This window comes from Delphinus delphis, chromosome 7, assembly GCF_949987515.2.
Source record: "Delphinus delphis chromosome 7, mDelDel1.2, whole genome shotgun sequence".
Classification (NCBI taxonomy): domain Eukaryota; kingdom Metazoa; phylum Chordata; class Mammalia; order Artiodactyla; family Delphinidae; genus Delphinus; species Delphinus delphis.
This window is the reverse complement of record NC_082689.1, coordinates 59,536,535-59,556,283: the sequence shown is the minus strand read 5'-3', so window position 1 is coordinate 59,556,283 and position 19,749 is coordinate 59,536,535. Positions and strand designations below refer to the sequence as shown.

At 41.2% G+C, this 19,749-nt stretch overlaps 1 protein-coding gene across 3 annotated transcripts in view; it reads left to right on the top strand.

Annotated features, from left to right (window-relative positions):
• The first annotated feature begins 7,612 nt into the window (after positions 1-7,612).
• MAP3K20 (mitogen-activated protein kinase kinase kinase 20) overlaps positions 7,613-19,749 on the top strand; it is a 174,465-nt gene continuing 162,328 nt past the window's right edge. The window contains exon 1 of one of the 3 annotated variants that reach the window (XM_060016573.1): positions 7,613-7,659. The gene's annotated coding sequence lies outside the window, so the exon portion shown is untranslated. Of the gene's footprint in view, positions 7,857-19,749 lie in introns of all 3 variants that reach the window. The other 2 variants (XM_060016574.1, XM_069540853.1) reach the window with 2 other exon arrangements.

Sequence of the window (19,749 nt, the reverse complement as noted above, 5' to 3'; positions counted from 1 at the left end):
AATATTTCCTGGAAATATTATGTATTGAATTGTATACAAACATGAAGACTAACCTCCTGAAAAATTATTTAAAATTTCAATACGTGGGACTTCCCTGGTGGCGCAGTGGTTAAGAATCTGCCTGCCAATGCAGGGGACATGGGTTCAATCCCTGGTTCGGGAAGATCCCACATGCTGCAGAGCAACTAAGCCCACGGGCCACAACTACTGAAGACCGCATGCCTAGATCCCGAGCTCCGCAACAAGAGAAGCCACCGCAATGAGAAGCCCGTGCACCGCAAGGAAGAGTAGACCCCGCTCGCCACAACTAGAGAGAGCCCGCGGACAGCAACAAACACCCAACGCAGCCAAAAATAAATTAAAAAAAAAAAATTTCAATACGTGAACATTAAGTGACATGTGGGAAGCCTCATCTCATTGAAAATGAAAACTGCCACTATTGAGGGCCCTAATAAGTAGGATGATGTGTGACACAAAGTGAAGCAAAGGCTTAATGAATCTCATTCTCTGATTTGAAGGTGGCATGTCTAAGTCTTTTATAAAAAACAAAGTCACCCCAGAGTCTCTAGGAGTCAGGGAGTCAGTGAGCTGATTTATTATAAAAGAAAATACATACACACACTTCTAATGTATCTATATCTCTCTCTAGATATAGATATTATATATTATTTATATAAAATATCTATTTAATATATATAAATGTGATATTCATTACATTTACTTGCTTTAAAAATCTAGAATCTGTTTCTTTTTAGAACATTGATGCCATGCATAGGAAAATCAAATATTATGGTTATAAAATAATTTTTAATGTTAGAATATTCCTTTTATCAGTGGAAGAATATCCACTGAGAGAAAAGATTTAATTTCCTTTTATAAATAGTGGTGGGTTAGAACTACACAATAGTTCTAACTCTGCTACTGCTGTGTATTTAAAGCCAAGATGATGACTATATTGAAAAAGAAGGAAGAGAAAATCAATAGATTATTGCTTCAATGGAGCTCACAACAGTGCTGATTAGAGAACACAAATGGATTGCATAATAGTAAAATAACTATAAACCGGGTATGGATTTAAGCCTATGTTAAGACCATTCTTAACTGCATTGTATCTTTAGAAAACATGCACTGAAATTACAACAGCAAATTAAATCTATTCGACCGCAAAATTTAATACATAAGAAAATAGCATTTATTAATGATCTGGAAGAGGGAGTAAATAGCATGTTAATGAAATTTGCAGATGATAGTAAATTGGAAGGTGTTACAAACCATGAGGACAGGGGCTTAATACAAATGGACATTAAAAAGTTAGAGAAAAGCCAATGGTGGCAAAAAATACCCAAAAAACAAAAAACAAGTAAAACTTATAAAAATGTTCGCTAGAAAAATTTCAACTTGAAAAACAATAATATAAAAGAATTGTAGATGGAAAAGAGACTTTGAAATTTGATCAGGATTTTCTGATTATAATAAACTGGTTAATCCACTCTTGAGAGGTCCTGAGCCAGCTGCTGGGAAGTAGTCATTCCTTCACTCTTTCCTCTATCCCCTTTCTAGGTAGACCAGAAAAACTATATCACCTGGTTGTAGACTTTTTGGAGGCAAGCGAAATGAAGAAAACAGAGACCAGGCATATCAGTTTTTTAAAAATTGCATTTTGGAGAGAAAAAAATGGCTAGTGAAGACACGTGATTATGTATTGGCATCATCTAATGGTGTTTATGGTAAAGAGGGGCCATGAAAACTCTACAGGTACCTGAAAATTTTATATAGAAGGTGGTTGCTGGCACTTGATTGCTTATGAGCAGTTATTAAATGAGATTAATACTTACCTTATGAAATATAATTCTAGCTTTTCCAGATACCAGCAAATAGAAGAGTTCTCCTTCCTAATCACATATGCCTAATTGGTGCTATTCTGAATGTCATGTGGGATGATACTATTGGTCTTCCTAGAATGTCTGGAAGTTTAGGTCTGAGAATTTGGTTTATCCAAAAAACAGCATCATGTGTCTCCTGGAAGCTCTGGAGACCCTAAGAAACCAAGTAATGTATCTATAATGTTTTATCAGCTCATCTGGGTCTAACATACAGTTATCTGGGGATGAAAGCTTATCTGTATTGGATCTAAGACAAATCTCAGTTTCAGAAACTGGACTATTATCATAACATTTTATGTTTCCCTTAGATTTCAGTAATGTTCTCTTTGAATAGAATCTGCCACTGCCACAGCTGTGATGGAGGAAGAGCACAGTATTCCTGGTGGCCAGATGTGATGATAAGAATTAGAACTGATGTAGGAAAATTCCAAGGAGGTGAAAGGTGCTGGGGGAGAGAGGCAGCATGTAGCCCACAAAGATGGGAGGTAATGTTGGGGAGGAAAACTTGGGTGAGCTAATGGGAGGTTTTAAATATGCCCTAAGGATCTGGAACTTCAGTAGGCAGTGAGGTGTCAATAAAGGTTTGTGAGTATAAGTTTTTAAGTTTTGATATGATTCTTCTATGTAATATGTTAGCTATTCCTTCCAGATACATGTTATTCCCTAATTAGATAGGCATGCCACTTAGGTCTTCATCCAAGTTGTAGAAATTTTGAACAAGGGCAGGCTAGAGAGAGCCCAACAACATTCCTTCTTAAGATAACACTGCACCCTTAGTGACACCAACACTTTGGGGGTATAGCTTCTAGACTGTTTTCAGCCTAACAGCAATTTATGTTATACTGTCATCAGTTAAAATCCCCTTCTGGGGCTTCCCTGGTGGCGCAGTGGTTGAGAGTCCGCCTGCCGATGCAGGGGACAGGGTTTGTGCCCCGGTCCGGGAAGATCCCAGATGCCGCGGAGCGGCTGGGACCGTGAGCCATGGCCGCTGAGCCTGCGCATCCGGAGCCTGTGCTCCGCAACGAGAGAGGCCACAACAGTGAGAGGCCCTAGTACCAAAAAAAAAAAAAAAAAAAAAACTCTTCTCATAAGAATACTAAGATGTTATTTTGACTGTCCTCTCTTATGAGTGTACAGTGGAATCTTCCACAGGGTAAATGTAATATGATACTGGAATAGATTAAATGCAGAAGCAGATATGAGAATCAGCTGTCTTCTATTAGGCCTGATATATTTGCAAAAATATAAAACAATAACACTGCTCGCTAACTTTTTTTACTTTGGACAACAGTTATTTTTCATTAAAATATGTTATTTACGTTAATATATGTGCCTTTGTTATTTTTAAATGAATTAAAAGATTTTAATTTCCTGTATGATGAATACTGACAGGTATAACTCACATAAACAAAAGCTATTTGATGTTCTCAAGGACTTATTTATTTATTTTAAAATTTTATTTATTTTGAAATGTTGTTGACATGCAACGTTATGTTAGTTTCAGGTAGAGTGATTTGGCATGTGCATACATTATGAAAGGATCACCATAATAAGTCTAGTAACTACCTGTCCCCATACAAAATTGTTACAATATTATTGACCATATACCTTATGCTGTATATTAATAAGCCACCCCCATGGCTTATTTATTTTATCTCAAGGATTTTTTAGAGTATAAAGGAACCCTGAGACCAGAAAGTTGGAGAACTGCTTAGTGGAAATGAGCGAGCCCTAAAGTTTATGTCTTGCTCCCTGAGGGAAGACAAGTTGCCTAAGATTTCCAAGACTTCTTCCAGCTCTACAGCGTAGGATGATGATTTAAACTGCCTTGTCGGGTTACTTTGAAGATTGGGTAGAGTGAGCTTGTAAAACTCTTAGCTCGGCGCATGGCACGTGAGTTCTCAGAAAATATTAGCCAACACTGTTATTAGTACTGCTATCACTACTACTATTACTACCACTATGAGGATTATTATTCCCTCCTGGCAATGTCTTTACTTAGCTACTAGGGGATTTAGTCTTTGAACTTGTTAAATGCTCTTGGGCCTTTGTACTTGCTGTTCCCTTTGCCTGGAATAGCTTTCCTACCTTTCTGTCCAGCAAATTCTCATTATTCTTCTCATATGGACTTAGAGCTTCTTTGTCTTGGAAGCTTCTTTGTCTTTTATGGCTTTCCAAAAAGGTGTCCTGCTGTAGGTCCCCATATATGCCCACTTAGCACACTTCTTGTATCTTTAATGGCTTTTCTATTGCATTCTGAAAATTCTGTGGCAGTGGGGAACACGTCTGGGTCACTGCTATAATTGCAAAGCTCAGCATAGTGCCTGCCGTTCAGTAAATGCTTGTTGAATAAACTTTGCAAAAGTCCCCAATTTCTCTTCTCACCCTATTGCTCCTTTCATATCCTGGAACACCTAAGCAAATTTGGTGCCCGAAATACTCTTGTGAATTCTTCAGTCCTCAAATTAGATGTGAAATCTAAGCTTGAAAAGTGACCTGGGCTTCATTTGTCAGTTTAAGGTAATGGCTACTTATCTTAAAAGATGTTTGATTTTATGCATTCATTTCCCAGGGATCCAGAGTTGTGCAGAAGTTAAAGTATCAACTTTTGTATAAAAGCTGGTTAATTCTTAGTTATGATCCAGACACAGATCACTCACTATCTAAGATAGAGAACTGAGATGGCTAGAAAAAATGCTTCTGGGTACCAGCATCACAGCTCTTATTGCTATAAAGAGCGGGAAGAATACTTTGCTTCCTTTTAAGTTGCCTTTCCTTCCACCCTTAATGGAATTTATGCCTGCACTTCTCTGATCCACTGATAGCAGTTCCAGAATTTCTATTTTAGAGGAGCTTAGGGACAGCAATCTGATTGAATAAGGGGCTAGGAGACTTTTTCTTTAAGCTATATTTGCATAGCAAATACACTGTTTTTACTGACATTGCATGTTTACTTTGGAGGGTATTCTTGGATATAAGAGGGTGCTAAGGACTCCTAAGTCACCTTACTGCTGAAAGTACATCTATTTTTAGTATGGAGACATGTGAAGTAAAGGAATAGGAAAGCTTGATAAGAGAGGTTTGACTAGGTCTCTTTTGTTACTGCTATTTACATTTGTAAACCTATACTCTGCCTGGTGAGAATTAACCAATATGCTTTCAAAAAGATTTCAAAGTCTGACAAAGCAGAGTCGACCATGGGAATAAGCACCAGAGTATATTTATTAAGTCTGGGGCCTAAAGAGATCAGTATAGTCACAAGGAAACAGGCAGGTTGACCAGAGAAAAATAAGACTTGAAGAAATCAGTTTATCACACAATTACTGTGTATTTATTTCAGATACAATAACATATAAGACATGACCTCAAGGAGCTTGCAACCTAATTGGGAAGACAAGAGAGTGCCTACGAGGTTATCATTTAAGCATATTTGTGAGACTACTTTTTAGCATTCACTGTTCCTGCTGGTTATTATGTTCTTAGCCTAATTTATGTGAAGAAAAATAAAATGAAGAAAAGAATGGATGGAGAGGAAGGGGATCGTGGCTAAACGTATTATGACATATGCTCCAACTTTAAAGTAGTATTATTCATAGTTTCAAAGCTGGAACCTTCAGCTAACATTTAATTGGGCCTTCTTATTTTGCAGAGGAGGAAACCAAGGCCTGTCTAGCAAAATACCCCAGCTGAGAAGTGGCAGGCCTAAAACCAGAAGCCGGCTTCTCTGTTCCCATTCTAGTGTCCTTTCCATCACAGTCTAGTGCCTTTGAAGTTGAGGTGAAATAACTGGAGTCACCCTATCCCTAGGTCTGTGCTAAAGAGCCTTAGTTTTCCCTTTAATGGTTAGATGGCTTTTGGAATTCTTTGATTACCCACAGCAGGAATTTTTTTTTTTAGCATGGAAGTTTTCATCAATCCTAATTTCTCAGTTCCCCAAATAGAATCTATCAATGCTGAAGCTCCTAGTCTTTATCAAAGGGACAATTCAAATAATTAATCTGAATCACAGACCAGAAAGTGGAGTTTTTTAACCTCTATTCACTCATCTCTCCACTTCCATATCTTTAACCATATGAATGATTTCCAAATTTTTTATTTCCCTCCTGACCTCTTTTCTGAATCATTTTCATATTTCAACAGCTGCATCCCTACCTGTTTTTCCTCCCATGACCTCAAACGCAACAGGAAGCCAGCTCCTACTCCACCGGTATCTGTTTCTGTCAATGACACCATCATTCTTTTAGTCACCCAGGTCTGAAATCGTGGCGTCATCTCTCTTTCTTCTTTTCCACATCTAGTGAATCACCAATTCCTGTGGTCTCTTCCTGAAACATGTCTCTGAAGTTCATTTCTTCTTTCCTAATTCTATTTTGTACATGCCAACTCACATCCTCACACTCGCATAACCAGCTGGACAATATGCTGCGTCCCAGTTTCACCTTAGCAACTCATTCTACAACCACCCTGGACTGCTCTCTCTCGAAATCACCATTAAAAAACAAAACCACAGGGCTTCCCTGGTGGCGCAGTGGTTGAGAGTCTGCCTGCCGATGCAGGGGACACGGGTTCATGCCCCGGTCCGGGAAGATCCCACATGCCGTGGAGCGGCTGGGCCCGTGAGCCGTGGCCGCTGAGCCTGCGCGTCCGGAGCCTGTGCTCCGCAATGGGAGACGCCACAACAGTGAGAGGCCCGCGAACCGCAAACAAACAAACAAACAAAAAACCACAGACACCTACTTCACCCCTTTGATTCTAACTTTCCACAGTTCCCCAGTGTCCATAGATGATAAGATTCGAAATCAGTGAGCCCTGGATCATGCCTCCCATACTTTTATTTTTTTTATTTTTATTTTTTTAACATCTTTATTGGAGTATAATTGCTTTACAATGGTGTGTTAGTTTCTGCTTTATAACGAAGTGAATCAGTTATACATATACATACGTTCCCATATCTCTTACCTCTTGTGACTCCCTCCCTCCCACCCTCCCTATCCCACCCCTCTAGGTGGTCACAAAGCACCGAGCTGATCTCCCTGTGCTATGCGGCTGCTTCCCACTAGCTATCTATTTTACGTTTGGTAGTGTTTATATGTCCATGCCACTCTCTCACTTTGTCACAGCTTACCCTTCCCCTGCCATACTTTTAGAACCTCGTCTCCCATTTCCTCCACAGAACCGTCCTCCCCACTGACCATAACTTCTCTCCCCAGTACTGATTGCCACCTTTTGCTCACACCTGGAGCGGATTCTAGTCTCATCTGAACTCTGCTTTGCTAAAGTCATCAACCAGGGCAGCAGACCTTCCTCAAAATTCCGTAGGTATCTACTGATGGTTCCACTGAGGCAGCCTTCAGCCCTACCTCCCCCGAAATATCTGTACACGTCGGTTGGTCCCCTTCCCAAGCAGATAATTAACATCTGTACGGCACGAAGGAGCCTCCCGTGTCTTTGTATCCCAGCGCCTTTTTCATAGTAAATGTTTGTTGATAAGGATGAGTTGAGGGAATACGTGGTGCTAACTTGTTAAAAAGATGGGAAGGCACAAAGGGAGGCAGAGGCATACCCCCTCTATCCGCGTCCCCGCGGTATGGGGTTCGGTCTGTGGGATGCGGCGGCCTGGGAGGGTCCCAGGGCGCGCGGCGCAAGGTGCCCTCGGGGTGCAGCCTGGGAGCCCGAGCGCCCGCCCCCGCCTAGCTGTCTGGAGCTTCTGCGCTGCGGCCGGGCCGGCTGGCGTGTGCGGCGCGGACAGGGAGGCCCGGCCGTTCCGCGCTCAGAGGTAGGTGGTGCTGTTGCCGTGACTGTCTTCCTCATTGGCGCGGGCGGAGACGCGGAATGTTCAACTCCTGACTCGGGCGGAAAGCGTGGGAGCCGACCCGGCCGCAGTCCTCTCGAACCCCGACCGCCGCCCCTGCCCTCGGCGCGCGCGGGGCCTCGGCGCCCCCGGCTGCTGCTCGCGCCCGGCCCGGGAGCCAGGTAAGGGGCCAGGCCAGAGGCTGCGGGGGTGAGGGTGCGGAGCAGGCCCGCCGCGATCGCGACTCGTCCTGGCGTCGCGGGCCCAGGCCCTGCCGGGGTCAGGGCCTCCACGGAGCACCCCTGCCCGACACGGAGCTGGCGTCCCCGGTTCCCGCGCCCTTGCGCGGCCGGGAAGCGGCTCGGGAAGTTCGCACGGGTCCCAGGCAGAAGTTGGCGCCGGGAAGAGCAGGGCGCAGCCGGAGAGACTCTGGTGGTCTCGGCCCCGGCGGGCGGCGCCTCCCGGCCGCCGCTCCCCTGCCCGGACGTGGAGCGCCGGCCTCGCCGGGGTGACCCGGGCGTCTCTCGAGAGGCGAGGCGCGAATCTCCCAAATCAGCGCAGGGTGCAGGCCGCTTCCCGGCAGAGGTGCTTGCGTGCGAGGAGAGGCCACTAACTTCTGCTTTCCTGCCGGCCGTCCCGGGAGCTCGCCTCCCGCCCAGAGCGGCGGCTCCTGCACTGCCCCGGGCAGCGTGGAGCTCGTGCCTTCCGCGGGCGTCGGGGTGGCCGCTTTGCCGACCGGGTGGCGTCCCCGGGTTCCTGGGCTCGGGGTCCTGCACCAGGACGGAGGTGAAGGCTGAGGCGGCCGCCACCCCTCGCTTGCTCCTGACAGCTTGCAGACAAACTTTAATCCAAAACTGGCCGGAGGACATTGAATTTCCTACAAAATGGGGCAATCGTTAGATTGTTGAAAATGTATGTTTCTGATGCGCCTCTGGGTCTTGGATAAGCAGTGTTTATGGGGAAACTTAATTACTATTTTTGTTAGTTTCTTTAATAATGAAAGCAACATCATTTAGTGTCCTATTCCAGTGATATTACAATAAACAACTTCTTATGTATGATAGTGTATTAGAATGGACTTACAGAATTAATTCTATGATTTTTGAGCTACGGTGGTTGTTAAAGTATATCCATATTTTAACCTTAAAGCTGTTTTAGGAGAGCCTTCTTGCTTTCCTGACCTCCGTTGAAGTGAACAGCTAGGATTCAGTGGAACCAAACCTACAGACACATTAGACAAAAAATAAACAAGCAATCCAAGACAGTTAGTGTCTTCTTTGTAGTAGGCCCATCTCCACAATGAAATTTCATGTCGTTTTTTGATTTTCAAAAAATATGGGATGACTGCATTTTAATTATAGTTTTAGTCATTTGTGGAGCCTTTGTTTTATGTTCCTGCTACAATAGTGAGAGATTTGGGAGATTGTAAATGAATGCGAATTTAGTTTGTTTGGAAAGAGAGAATTAAGATAAAGAAACATGGTCTTTTAGAGCAATGTGTACTGTTTATTTTAATCTTTCAGAATTTAATTTTTATTATAACTTTTTTGAGATTATTATGGGAATTTTTTTAAACTGGAAAATATTGTTTGTATCAAAAGTTTTAGTGGTAATAATTCCAGAGTAAATGACCATAATGGCAAGGACATTTTTTTCTTGTCTAGGAAAGCAAATAGATGATTGATCTCTTTTTCTTATTCTTTTGGGGAACACATAAGGACAAATCAAAGAGAAAGAGAGAAATATCCAAATATTAAGCACTGAGGATTTGGATCTAAAAATGGATGGTCAAAGATCTTGGGAACTCAGGGACCTTCTTGCCAAATAAGGAAACTTGGCAGGCTAAGCTGTGTATTTTAAGTTAGCACAAGAGTGAGTGTTATTGGCAGTATATTGGCTGAGTGCCTATCCGGAATGAGCAGTGAAACTGATAGGGCTACAAAATTATAAACAGGAGTTAACAGGGGCGTGAAGTGAATAATCTAGTCATCAGAGAAAACACTGGAGAAATTACAGTGATGTTTCATGAAAAGGGGTCAGACATGGAGTGAAACTATTAGTGTGGAGTGAAAGAGAAAAGTGGACAGTTGATTTTAGAAATTGATGGATTCAGAAAAAAGAAAGGAGAGAATCAATGATTTTTTTTAAAAACCAGAAAAGGATGTTTGTGGTGATATAGGCCTTCTTGGAATAAGATAGCCTTATATCTGTATCCAGAGATGCTGGAAATAAAAATCAATTTGGATCATTTGTTTTCCATTTTATTCTCCCGAGGACAGATTGACAGGGAGGGTGTCTTGTCTATCTGCATGTAATAGGAACAGCGAAGGCACCTTTTGGAAGATTTAGGCTACTTTTGTGGCTGTTAACCTTGCCCCACTACACACAAATAAGCAAACTTCCAGCTGTGACCATAAAACTGTACCTGTTAAGGAAAGAGAGCTATAAATGCTAGAGCTTAGATTGGTTTGACTGATACCTGGGTGCTTCTGTGTCAGACCCTCCTACAGACAGCTGAACCATCGATTATGCCCTAATAGCAGTTAAGTAATCCCAACACAGTAGAAGATTCTGTGAGAACAAGGCAGCCACGCATTTGACACCCTGACCCCGGCATCCCATTAAAGCCTCAAATTGAACTTTAGGTGGATGGTAAGCAATCTAGTAATTACTATAATAAGAAAAGAGATTGTTTAAAGAAAAAAAGGCAAATTAGAAGGAGGAGGCAGAATGATATAGTGGAAAAAAGACATGATATGGTGGAAAAAATGATATGACTTTGAAGTCAGAACTGAATTTGAATTTCAGTTGTGTCACTTTAAGATAGGTGGTTGGCTTGGGCAACTTTTACACGGTTGATCCTCAGTTTCCTCACATGCAAACTGAGGACAGTAATCCCTGCTTCATAAGCAGAAGGATATGAGACAGCACATGGAAATGCTTGAGCCAGTGCCAGGAACTTTAGCCACCATCACTGAGTGGTAGAGAAGGGGTTTTCCACACTCTCAATTTATACACAGAGAAAGCTGCCTGTCTCACCTGTTCCCAGCTAAGGCTTGCCCTTGGTAGCCTGCCCTGTTCCCAAATCATACTTACGTGTGTATGTAGGGCTAGGAGGTTTTCATAGCTATCCTCCTGCTTTGCACGTAAGGATTTCTAAAGCAGCTCTGTGCGTACCTCTGAGTTTATACACAGCTTTGTAATATTCTTGGGGGGAGAATCTGAAAATTAGTGCATTTATATTTGAACAGTTTGGGAACTGTAGGAATGGTGGAAGATTATGACCTAGAAGACCAACATTGACCATTCTTACAGCCGATTTTGAGCACAGATTGCCTTCAGGGACCAACATTCTTCTCTGTGGACTCATCTCTGGACTTCCATAGAGGAAAACCAAAAAGAGAAGGCAAAGATCACTGCCTAAAGGTCATGGAGTAAATCTTTGCTTATTAAACTTTTCTACCAAAGGTGGGGAAGAACGTATTCCTTCAGGGATCTGTAAGTATAGCCATAAATACCCCTAGTGTAAGCAAGCACTTTTTTTCGAATCTTGCATTTAATCTTAAAAATTCATGTGACTTTGGCGTTGTCTTCTGTACTTTTTGACTTTATTGAACAAACCAATACAAACAGACATTAAGCAAGTTTATTCCTCCAAATCTTAAAATCGCTGATGTAAGACGTGTGTTTATTCGTACATCTTCTGCTCAGAACTGGGTACTCCACCTGTGGGCTAACCCACATTTGAGGAGCATGGTCCTGGTTCTGGTAAATGGTACCAGCACCATTCTGCTTCATAGACCAGCCTGCCACGTGGGGTAATGCAATTCCATTATGCTGAGAAAAGAATGGGGGTAGATCATCATCCAAAGAGTTTTTTTTTTTTTTTTCCTGTGGTCATACTGTGGCTTTTGAGGTCAGCAGAGCTCTTTGCTTTGGAAGTCAAGAGGAGGGGGGAGGATAGTTGTAGGATAGAAGTCTGAAATATGGCTCTCACCTTCTCAGCCAGTTTGGGAGGAGAAATTTAGGAGGATGCCCAGTCATCTCCATTATCCCCATTGCTGGTATTGATCACTGTGTTCCTCCACAAGCGAGGGGGCTCTCAGTGTCAGGTTCATGACTGTATCCCTAAGAAGGGAAGGGAGAGGTCAGTCATGGTGTACTCATAGGGTTGGAGTGGATCTTTGTGAAACGAGTCATTCTGCTTTCGTCGTCTCCTATCCACATTCCCGTTCAACACTCTCAGTGATGGAGGACGCACTACTAAACAGGGTGGTGTATTTCCTTGTTAGGCAGCTCTAATAACCCAGAATTCTTTCTGTAACTTTTGTCCACAGATAGCGTTGCCTCTGGCTCGGTGATACATACTACAGAGTCTTCCTTTGGTCTTATCTAGTTTTAATGTCCCCATTTTTTTTTTTTCATGTTACATCAAGGTTACCAGTTTTTAACTCTCATATTTCCCTTTCTCATTCTAGGTTTGTCCAAAATTGTACTGTTTGTTAGCAGCCGGGAAGGTGAGATACTTTCTGTGTGACAGCAAACTGTTCTAGAGTAGAAATAAAAGCTGAGTGGCAGCAGGATCTAGGGATGCATGGGCCTGCTGACTGAATAAGCCGTGTTTACTCACCACGCTTTCTCCCCTACCCTCACCCGTATCCCCAAACACCTGTGTGTTCCTCTTCCAGCCAGCCCATAGAAATGTGCCCTCTCCATGCTCCTTTGCTTTAGTCAGACTCTGGCCCCATTCTCTTCCTCATGCCTCCAGTCATTCAACGCTAGAAGCTTCTAATCATTCGACATGAGAAGCCCCTGCAGTGACCCATGTCCTGGATTGTACCTGCTTCGAGTTTCCTAGTTGGGCTTCTGTTTGAGCACAGACATATTTACACACGGCATTTCTGTGGCATAAGTGCCCCTGCCCCCTACATTCCTGTTCCTCCTCTATTTTGCTTCTCATAACAACATTTCTGGCAAGAAAAGTATGTCATGGAAGTCTCTTTTCATTAACTGAAGTATTAAAGTACAAATAATGTCTCATTTAATTAGTTCATTTTAATTTTAACCTGTGCTTTAACTAGAGAGTTCTATGTTATTTATGTGATAAAGGAGCGAGGGGAAAAAAAAAGTGAAACAATAGCTTTTCTGTTTTTTTAGACTCTTGAAGTTGGCTTCTCTCAGATATCCATGACTGAAGATCCTCTTCACTGAGCCCAGCAACCTATTCTAGACAAGACAGTCTGCTTTCTGGTAGCAGACTTGGAGGAAGGAAGGACACAATACTAGTTAGTTCTATTCATACCCAGTCTCTAGCTAGTCTTACAGATCTTATCTATCATAGCAGAACAGCAGTCCTGCTCAGAAACAGAATCTTTGAATCTTTGACCTTGGTGTTATAAACAAATACATCAAACCAGAGCTTTCCCCATTTTTTTGAAGATAAGACTTGAAGAAAAAATAAATAATTGCAGACCTGCAATCCAAGTGGTATTGTTTTTATGTACATGGTGATGAAGCACATTTTTATTAGTTTATTTACTAATCTGTGTTAAGGAGGCTGAAATAATACTAGCATAAATAAATATTAGGGCAGTGAGCTTGGCAAAAGAATTGACTGAGGGGTTTTTGGGGTTTTTTTGGTCATATTCAGGTCATGACAAAACAAATGATTTTTTTCTTCTATATTGTACCAGAAAATAGACTTTTAACTTTTGTGAAGAGAGGAAGAAGACTAGTGTAAATTAGGGGTAGAAAATGATCTGAGTTGAGAAATAATAGCCCTGTATAAACCTAAAAGATAGAAAAATCCAGAAAAAGTCCAAAGTTCTTTTCTAATAAAACTAATCCTTTTATAAGTAGATTTAATTTTTTTTTAATTAAGATTTGCAAGTATCTTGAGTCTATTTGATATGCAGTAGATAAGATCTGAAAGAAGATAAGGGCCACCACAGAAATGTATACTCTAAGACCCTTCCAAAGTGAGGGCTATAATTGACTAAATAGGTCCCAGAAACTCTAGTATCTAAAAAGTGCCAAAAAATAAAAGTATTGTCTTTTAATAACTTAAATATTCTCCTTATGAAAAAAAATGTTTAAAAGAAAATTATATTACTAAGAAGATGGATCTTGCAAAAATGGCCAAAACCAAGAGCAGCAACTAGAGGAGTGAGGGAAAAAAAATAAAACGTACACAAAGAAGCTCACAAAATAGGGATTTAAGGATCAACAATACATATTTATAGTTGTTCTGCAAAACTAATGAAGCTATAATATAAAACAATTCTGAAAACAGGAGAGGAAAACTGTTGAGGAAAGCATACCTAACTACAAAGGCTGAAAAAGTAGATGGTTAAATATGATATCAAGATTTCTTAAAATAATTAAAGAACCATAGTTTCCATTTATTGAGTATTATATACTGGGTGCTGGGCACTGTGCAAGGCCTTTCACAGCATCTCCCACTTCTCAACAACTACACAGAATGGGTATTACTGCCAGTGAGAAAGCTAAGGCCGGAGAGGCTCAGTGCCCTGCCCAAGGCCTGGCAGCAAGTCAGTTCAGATTTGCTCCTAGAGCTATCGAACTGGGGTCTTTCCCCTGGATCATGCTGTGTCTGTGTTGAAATATCTGTTACTTGGAAGTGAGACTTAAAGAAGTCAAATAATACTGTTCAAACTTGATAGCTTTTGGACTATCAATTTTGAGACACATGGTAACAGAATGGATATTTCCTTTAATGGGTCTGGAAATGCCATGGTCTGAGAAAAGTGATTGATTCAAGGTTACTGAGAAGTAGAGGCAGAGTTCTAACTCACATCTATCTAATTCTAAATTTGTGGGGGTTTTTTTTCTTTTTTTAAAATCCAGGGCAAAAGTCCATTTTTTGGATTGGAAAGCTGAAAACTTTAAAAAGTAAAACAATACTCCCTATAAGGTTTTTTTTCTTCCTCCCTATAGTTCTACTTTTGATAATTACCTGATAGTACTATATATGCTTTCAGCAATTAATAGTTTAAAAATATTTTAAAATTTTAATGTAAGGAAATTTTTTTTTTTTTTGGCCACGCCCTGTGGCTTGCAAGATGTTAGATCTCCGACCAGGGATTGAACCCAGGTCCCGGGCAGTGAAAGTGCGGAGTCCTAACCACTGGACGGCCGGGCAGTTTCCTAAGGAAATCTTTAAAAATTAAAAAAAAAATTAGTCTTACTACTCAAGTACTCAAATGATTGGACTTAACCACTGAGTTAGTGATTTTCAATATTTTCAGAGTTCTGACACCCTCTTATACATTTTTGTGATATCCCTGTTCTAACTTACCCTTCACTGCTCTGTGATAGATACTTATCATTAAAATTTAAAACAGCTTTGAGAGTTTATGAAACCAAAGTTAGGATGCTGCAAAATTAGGACTGGGGGCTTCCCTGGTGGCGCAGTGGTTGAGAGTCCGCCTGCCTATGCAGGGGACACGGGTTCGTGCCCCGGTCCGGGAAGATCCCACATGCCGAGGAGCAGCTGGGCCTGTGAGCCATGGCTGCTGAGCCTGTGCGTCCGGAGCCTGTGCTCCGCAACGGGAGAGGCCACAACAGTGAGAGGCCTGCATACCGCAAAAAAAAAAAAAAAAAAAAAAAATTAGGACTGGGAATTATTGCATGGAGAAAAATTGCCTTTCTTGTGTAAAAGCAATTGTTTTAACATGGTGAGATGAAAACATCATTTGATTGGGTATACTATGTAAATACATTTATATAGATGACTCTTATTAAATTCTAGTCTATTCATTGGAGAATACACCTGAAAAATTAGAACATAATTTCATCAGGTAGCAGTCTTCCCCAAGATGCTCGAAGTATGATTAATCAGCAACTCAGTTTATCCATTCTTCTGGTCATAAGTTGATCCTCTTAGAATAATGATTTTAAAGGAGAGAAAGCTCAAAGGGAAAAGTAAATATATGTGGTCAGACAGTCACATAGATGGCAATGGGAATCTCAGTCAGGTTTTTCAGCTATGTCCATGACGCTTTGCCAAGCTCACTGGAGTTAGAACCTGTATTCATACACCCCAGAATTGTTAGTCTCTTTGGTAATCAGATGGGACCTAATTTTTTATGGTCTCAGTAAAACCCTCAAGTAATTATATAGTTCCGTTCCTACATAGCCAGTTTCCAAAAGGCAGGATGTATCACCAAAGGCAGGATGAGTAACAGTGATTCTGGGAAGAGCTGACTGGTTGCCTCATCTCAGGGTGAAGATCCTGGAGAACTATGCTTCTCAGAGGTCAGCCTCCCTCTGGCACCCCTGGGTCAGTTTCAAGTGGGACTGATCCTGCCTCAGTTCATCCACATTCCCTGGACTTGCTCCGCACCAGAGGGTTCAGACTTATTCATATTGATCTCATCCTGGTTCCGATCTGTTTGTTCTGGAAGAATTTCTTCCCTCCCCCTCCTCCTCTCCCCCTCCTCCAGACTCAGAGACACCTAATCCTGAAGACCCAAATATACTGTTCTCAGTCTCCCAAGAAGCCCAGGCAGCTGTTTCCAAATCAGGATTTGCTTCAGATTCCTCTGGGGGCCACTTATGAAAACTATAGTTCTCAGATTTTACTTAATCTGATTGGAATCTTTCCAGCTGCAAAAGGCATAACAGGAATAGCCAGAAATTATTTATTCATTTGTTTATTCATTCATTCATTCAATACATACTTTTTAATGGAAAAGGTGTGATGCACCTAGCTGCGTAGTAGGTGCTGAAGACCCAGGTGTAAATAGAAACGTGTCTTGCCTTTAAAGAATGTGAAGTCTGGTGGGAAGTAAGTGGGAATGATGAACGGATAAAAAGAGGGGCTGTGGTACAGAAGGAGAATTAACTCTGCTCGTGAGGCCCAGAGGAGGTGGTCAGGGACATCACTGGGCAGGGAAAGGCATTCTAAGCAGAGACACTAGCCTGTGCAGAGGTGTGGAGATGTGAAAGCGTGTACTGGCAACTGCAAATCAGTCCTCCTGCGTGTCTGGGGAGGGAAGAGACAAGAAGTAAAAGTGGCTATAAGTGGTGAAGGAAGCTCACAAGGAAATTTCCTGGAATTAAAAGACATGAGTCACAGACGGAGAGTATACTGAGTATCCCACCAGTGAATGAAAAAGACTCACCTCTAAGCATATCCTATTAATTTCACGATTCCAGGGATGACTACAAGGTCCTAAAAGCTTTCAAAAAGGAAAAAAATAATGTAAAAAGAATTAATAACCAGAGTAGCTTCAGGCTGCTCTACAGACACGTTAGAAACTAGATGGGTATGAGGTAATATTGTACTTTGGAAATTATAAGGAGGTTATTTCCTATCTGTAATTCCGTACTACCAATCAAGACATTTTAAGACATACAGATTCTCCCAAAAAATTGCATCCTGGGCACTCTGTTCAGGTAGCTAATGGGAGATGGTACACTGTCAAAGTAAGGGAATAAACCAAGAAAGAGAAGCCAGGAGATCCAAGGACAGGCGTTCCCACAGAGGAAAAGGTGAAGGAAATGCTGAGGATGATGGGGAAGGGAAGTCCCAGTCAAGTCTGGCCTAGAGCAGCTATTCCAGCTAGATTGCCTGACGTTGAAGGGTATAGCAGGAATGTCTCCAAGAGAAAATGGAACACCCCACCCCTGCCAAATTACCCGATGTTTTTACTTAATATTGGGAGGAGTTTTGCAGTTCTTGGGAGAGTTTGATGAGGTGAGTACGTTTTAGGTGTATAAAAAGCTAAGCAGGGCTTCCCTGGTGGCGCAGTGGTTGAGAGTCCACCTGCCGATGCAGGGGACACGGGTTCGTGCCCCGGTCCGGGAAGATCCCACATGCCGCAGAGCGGCTCGGCCCGTGAGCCATGGCCGCTGAACCTGCGCGGCGTCCGGAGCCTGTGCTCCGCAACGGGAGAGGCCACAGCAGTGAGAGGCCCGCGTACCGCAAAAAAAAAAAAAGTCTAAGCAAACAACGAAAACAAAAACAGAACAACTAGTAACTCTGGGAGAAAGAAAAAATTATCCAAGAAAGGAAAATTCATTAAGTCCTGCTCAGCACTCTTGGGAATAATGTTTACTTTGTCAGACTACTGTAAACAGTGAATATTGACTTAACCAAACGTTACAGTAGAATTGGATGCTGGGAGGATTGGGCAAGTGTGACATATTTGTATGTAAGGGGGTAAAGGATGGGATATGAGAACTAAATCCTTATCTTCCACAGGGAGAAGTTAATAGGTAATAACTAAAATGGGACAATCAGGAATTAGCAATATAAAGACATTTTTAGAAATATAGATATAAAAATATCATATGAAATATAAATATCAGAATAAAACCCTAAGTGAGTTGAAATTAGTTCCCTCTGAAGAGAGAATCGGGTGTGGGGAGGGAGGGGAAAGGAGAGTTTTATTTTTTTGATAAAAATAAAAGTGAATAATAAAAATATAGTGTCTATAATACTTAACACTGAGGAACTCTTGCAAGTGGTGTTTTCCATTTTGTTGAACAAACTTCTTTTTTCATCTTTATTTTTAAGTTTTAATGACATTTTCTTTTTTTATTAATTTTTATTGGAGTATGGTTGCTTTACAATGTTGTGTTAGTTTCTACTATACAGCAAAGTGAATCAGCTATACGTATACATATGTCCCCTCTTTTTTGGATTTCCTTCCCATTTAGGTCACCACAGAGCAGTAAGTAGAGTTCCCTGTTTAGTTATCTATTTTATACATAACATCAATAATGTATATATGTCAGTCCCAATCTCCCAATTCCTCCTACCCCCCCTTCCTCCTTGGTATCCATACATTTTGTTCTCTACGTTTGTTGAACAAACTTTTTGCGGATAAGAACAAATTTGCATGTTCTGTGTACCTACCTTTGGCACATTCTTAAATGTTCTTTTTTTTTTTTTTTACCTTCTTTTCTGTAATTAGCTAAATAGGAATTTAAGCAAAAGTAAGGTAAGTTGTTGACTCAGATAGGTACAGACTGTATCTGGATACTATGTTTATTTATGTAGACGCTAAGCTATCTTTTAAAGCGCAGAGGATAAACAATCCTCTCTCTTGCCTTCTTCCCAAAGTAGAGCTGAGTTTGGCTTCTGTTAAGAAATCAGCATTCTTCAGTGACCTGATGTTCCTAAAATGGGGTGGCTGCACGTTAAGATCTCTGAGCTTACTGTGTACATCACTCTGCAAAGCTGCAAGTTGTTTAAGAAGAAATTTTGTCAATCTGTATAGGTGCAAACTGCCTCCCTCCACCCTTTTCTTTGGAAAATAATCAAACTCCACAGAAAAATGGAAAGAGTAGTAAAACGCCCATATAACTTTCACCTAGATTCACCAGTTCTTAACATTTTGCTGCATTTGCCTCTTTCCTTTCTATACCCATTCACTTTTTTCGGAGGGTGAGGGGGAATTGAACCATTTTAAATTAACTTGGAGGTATCATACTTTAATACATCACCCAGTATATCTTTCAAGAGCAAGGACATCCTTCTACAAAACCAAAATACCATTACTTGCCACGGATAAAATAATATTATCTAATATATAGTTAATATTCAGATTTCCCTAAAATCTTAATAACTTCTGTAGTTTTGGTGGGGGGGATCCAGAATCCAGTCAGTGATTATGCATTGCATTTAGTCATCATATTTAAGTCCTCTGTGTGCTGTAAGTTTCTCTGCTTTTTTTTTTTAATCTTTCATGACATTGACAATTATGAGGACCCCAGGGGAGTTGTTTTTTAGAATGTCCTGTACATATGGATTCATCTTTTTGCTCCCTCATTATAAGATTCTGATTTACAGTTTGGGAAGAATATGTATACAAACTTCTTTATCCATCTGCTTTTCATGCAAGTTCAAAACTTTAGACCCTCGTTTTCTTGTTTGTATGTTTTTTTTTTGTTTTTCCTGCTAATCTGTGGTTTGGTATAGGGTGTGAAGAATGACCCCTTACCTGGAGAATAGTAAAACTCCTTAGACTGCAGAAAATATCACTGTAATAATCTCTGGGAGAGGTAATCAGTTCCTCTGGAAACAAGCATAATAGTTTTTAAAAA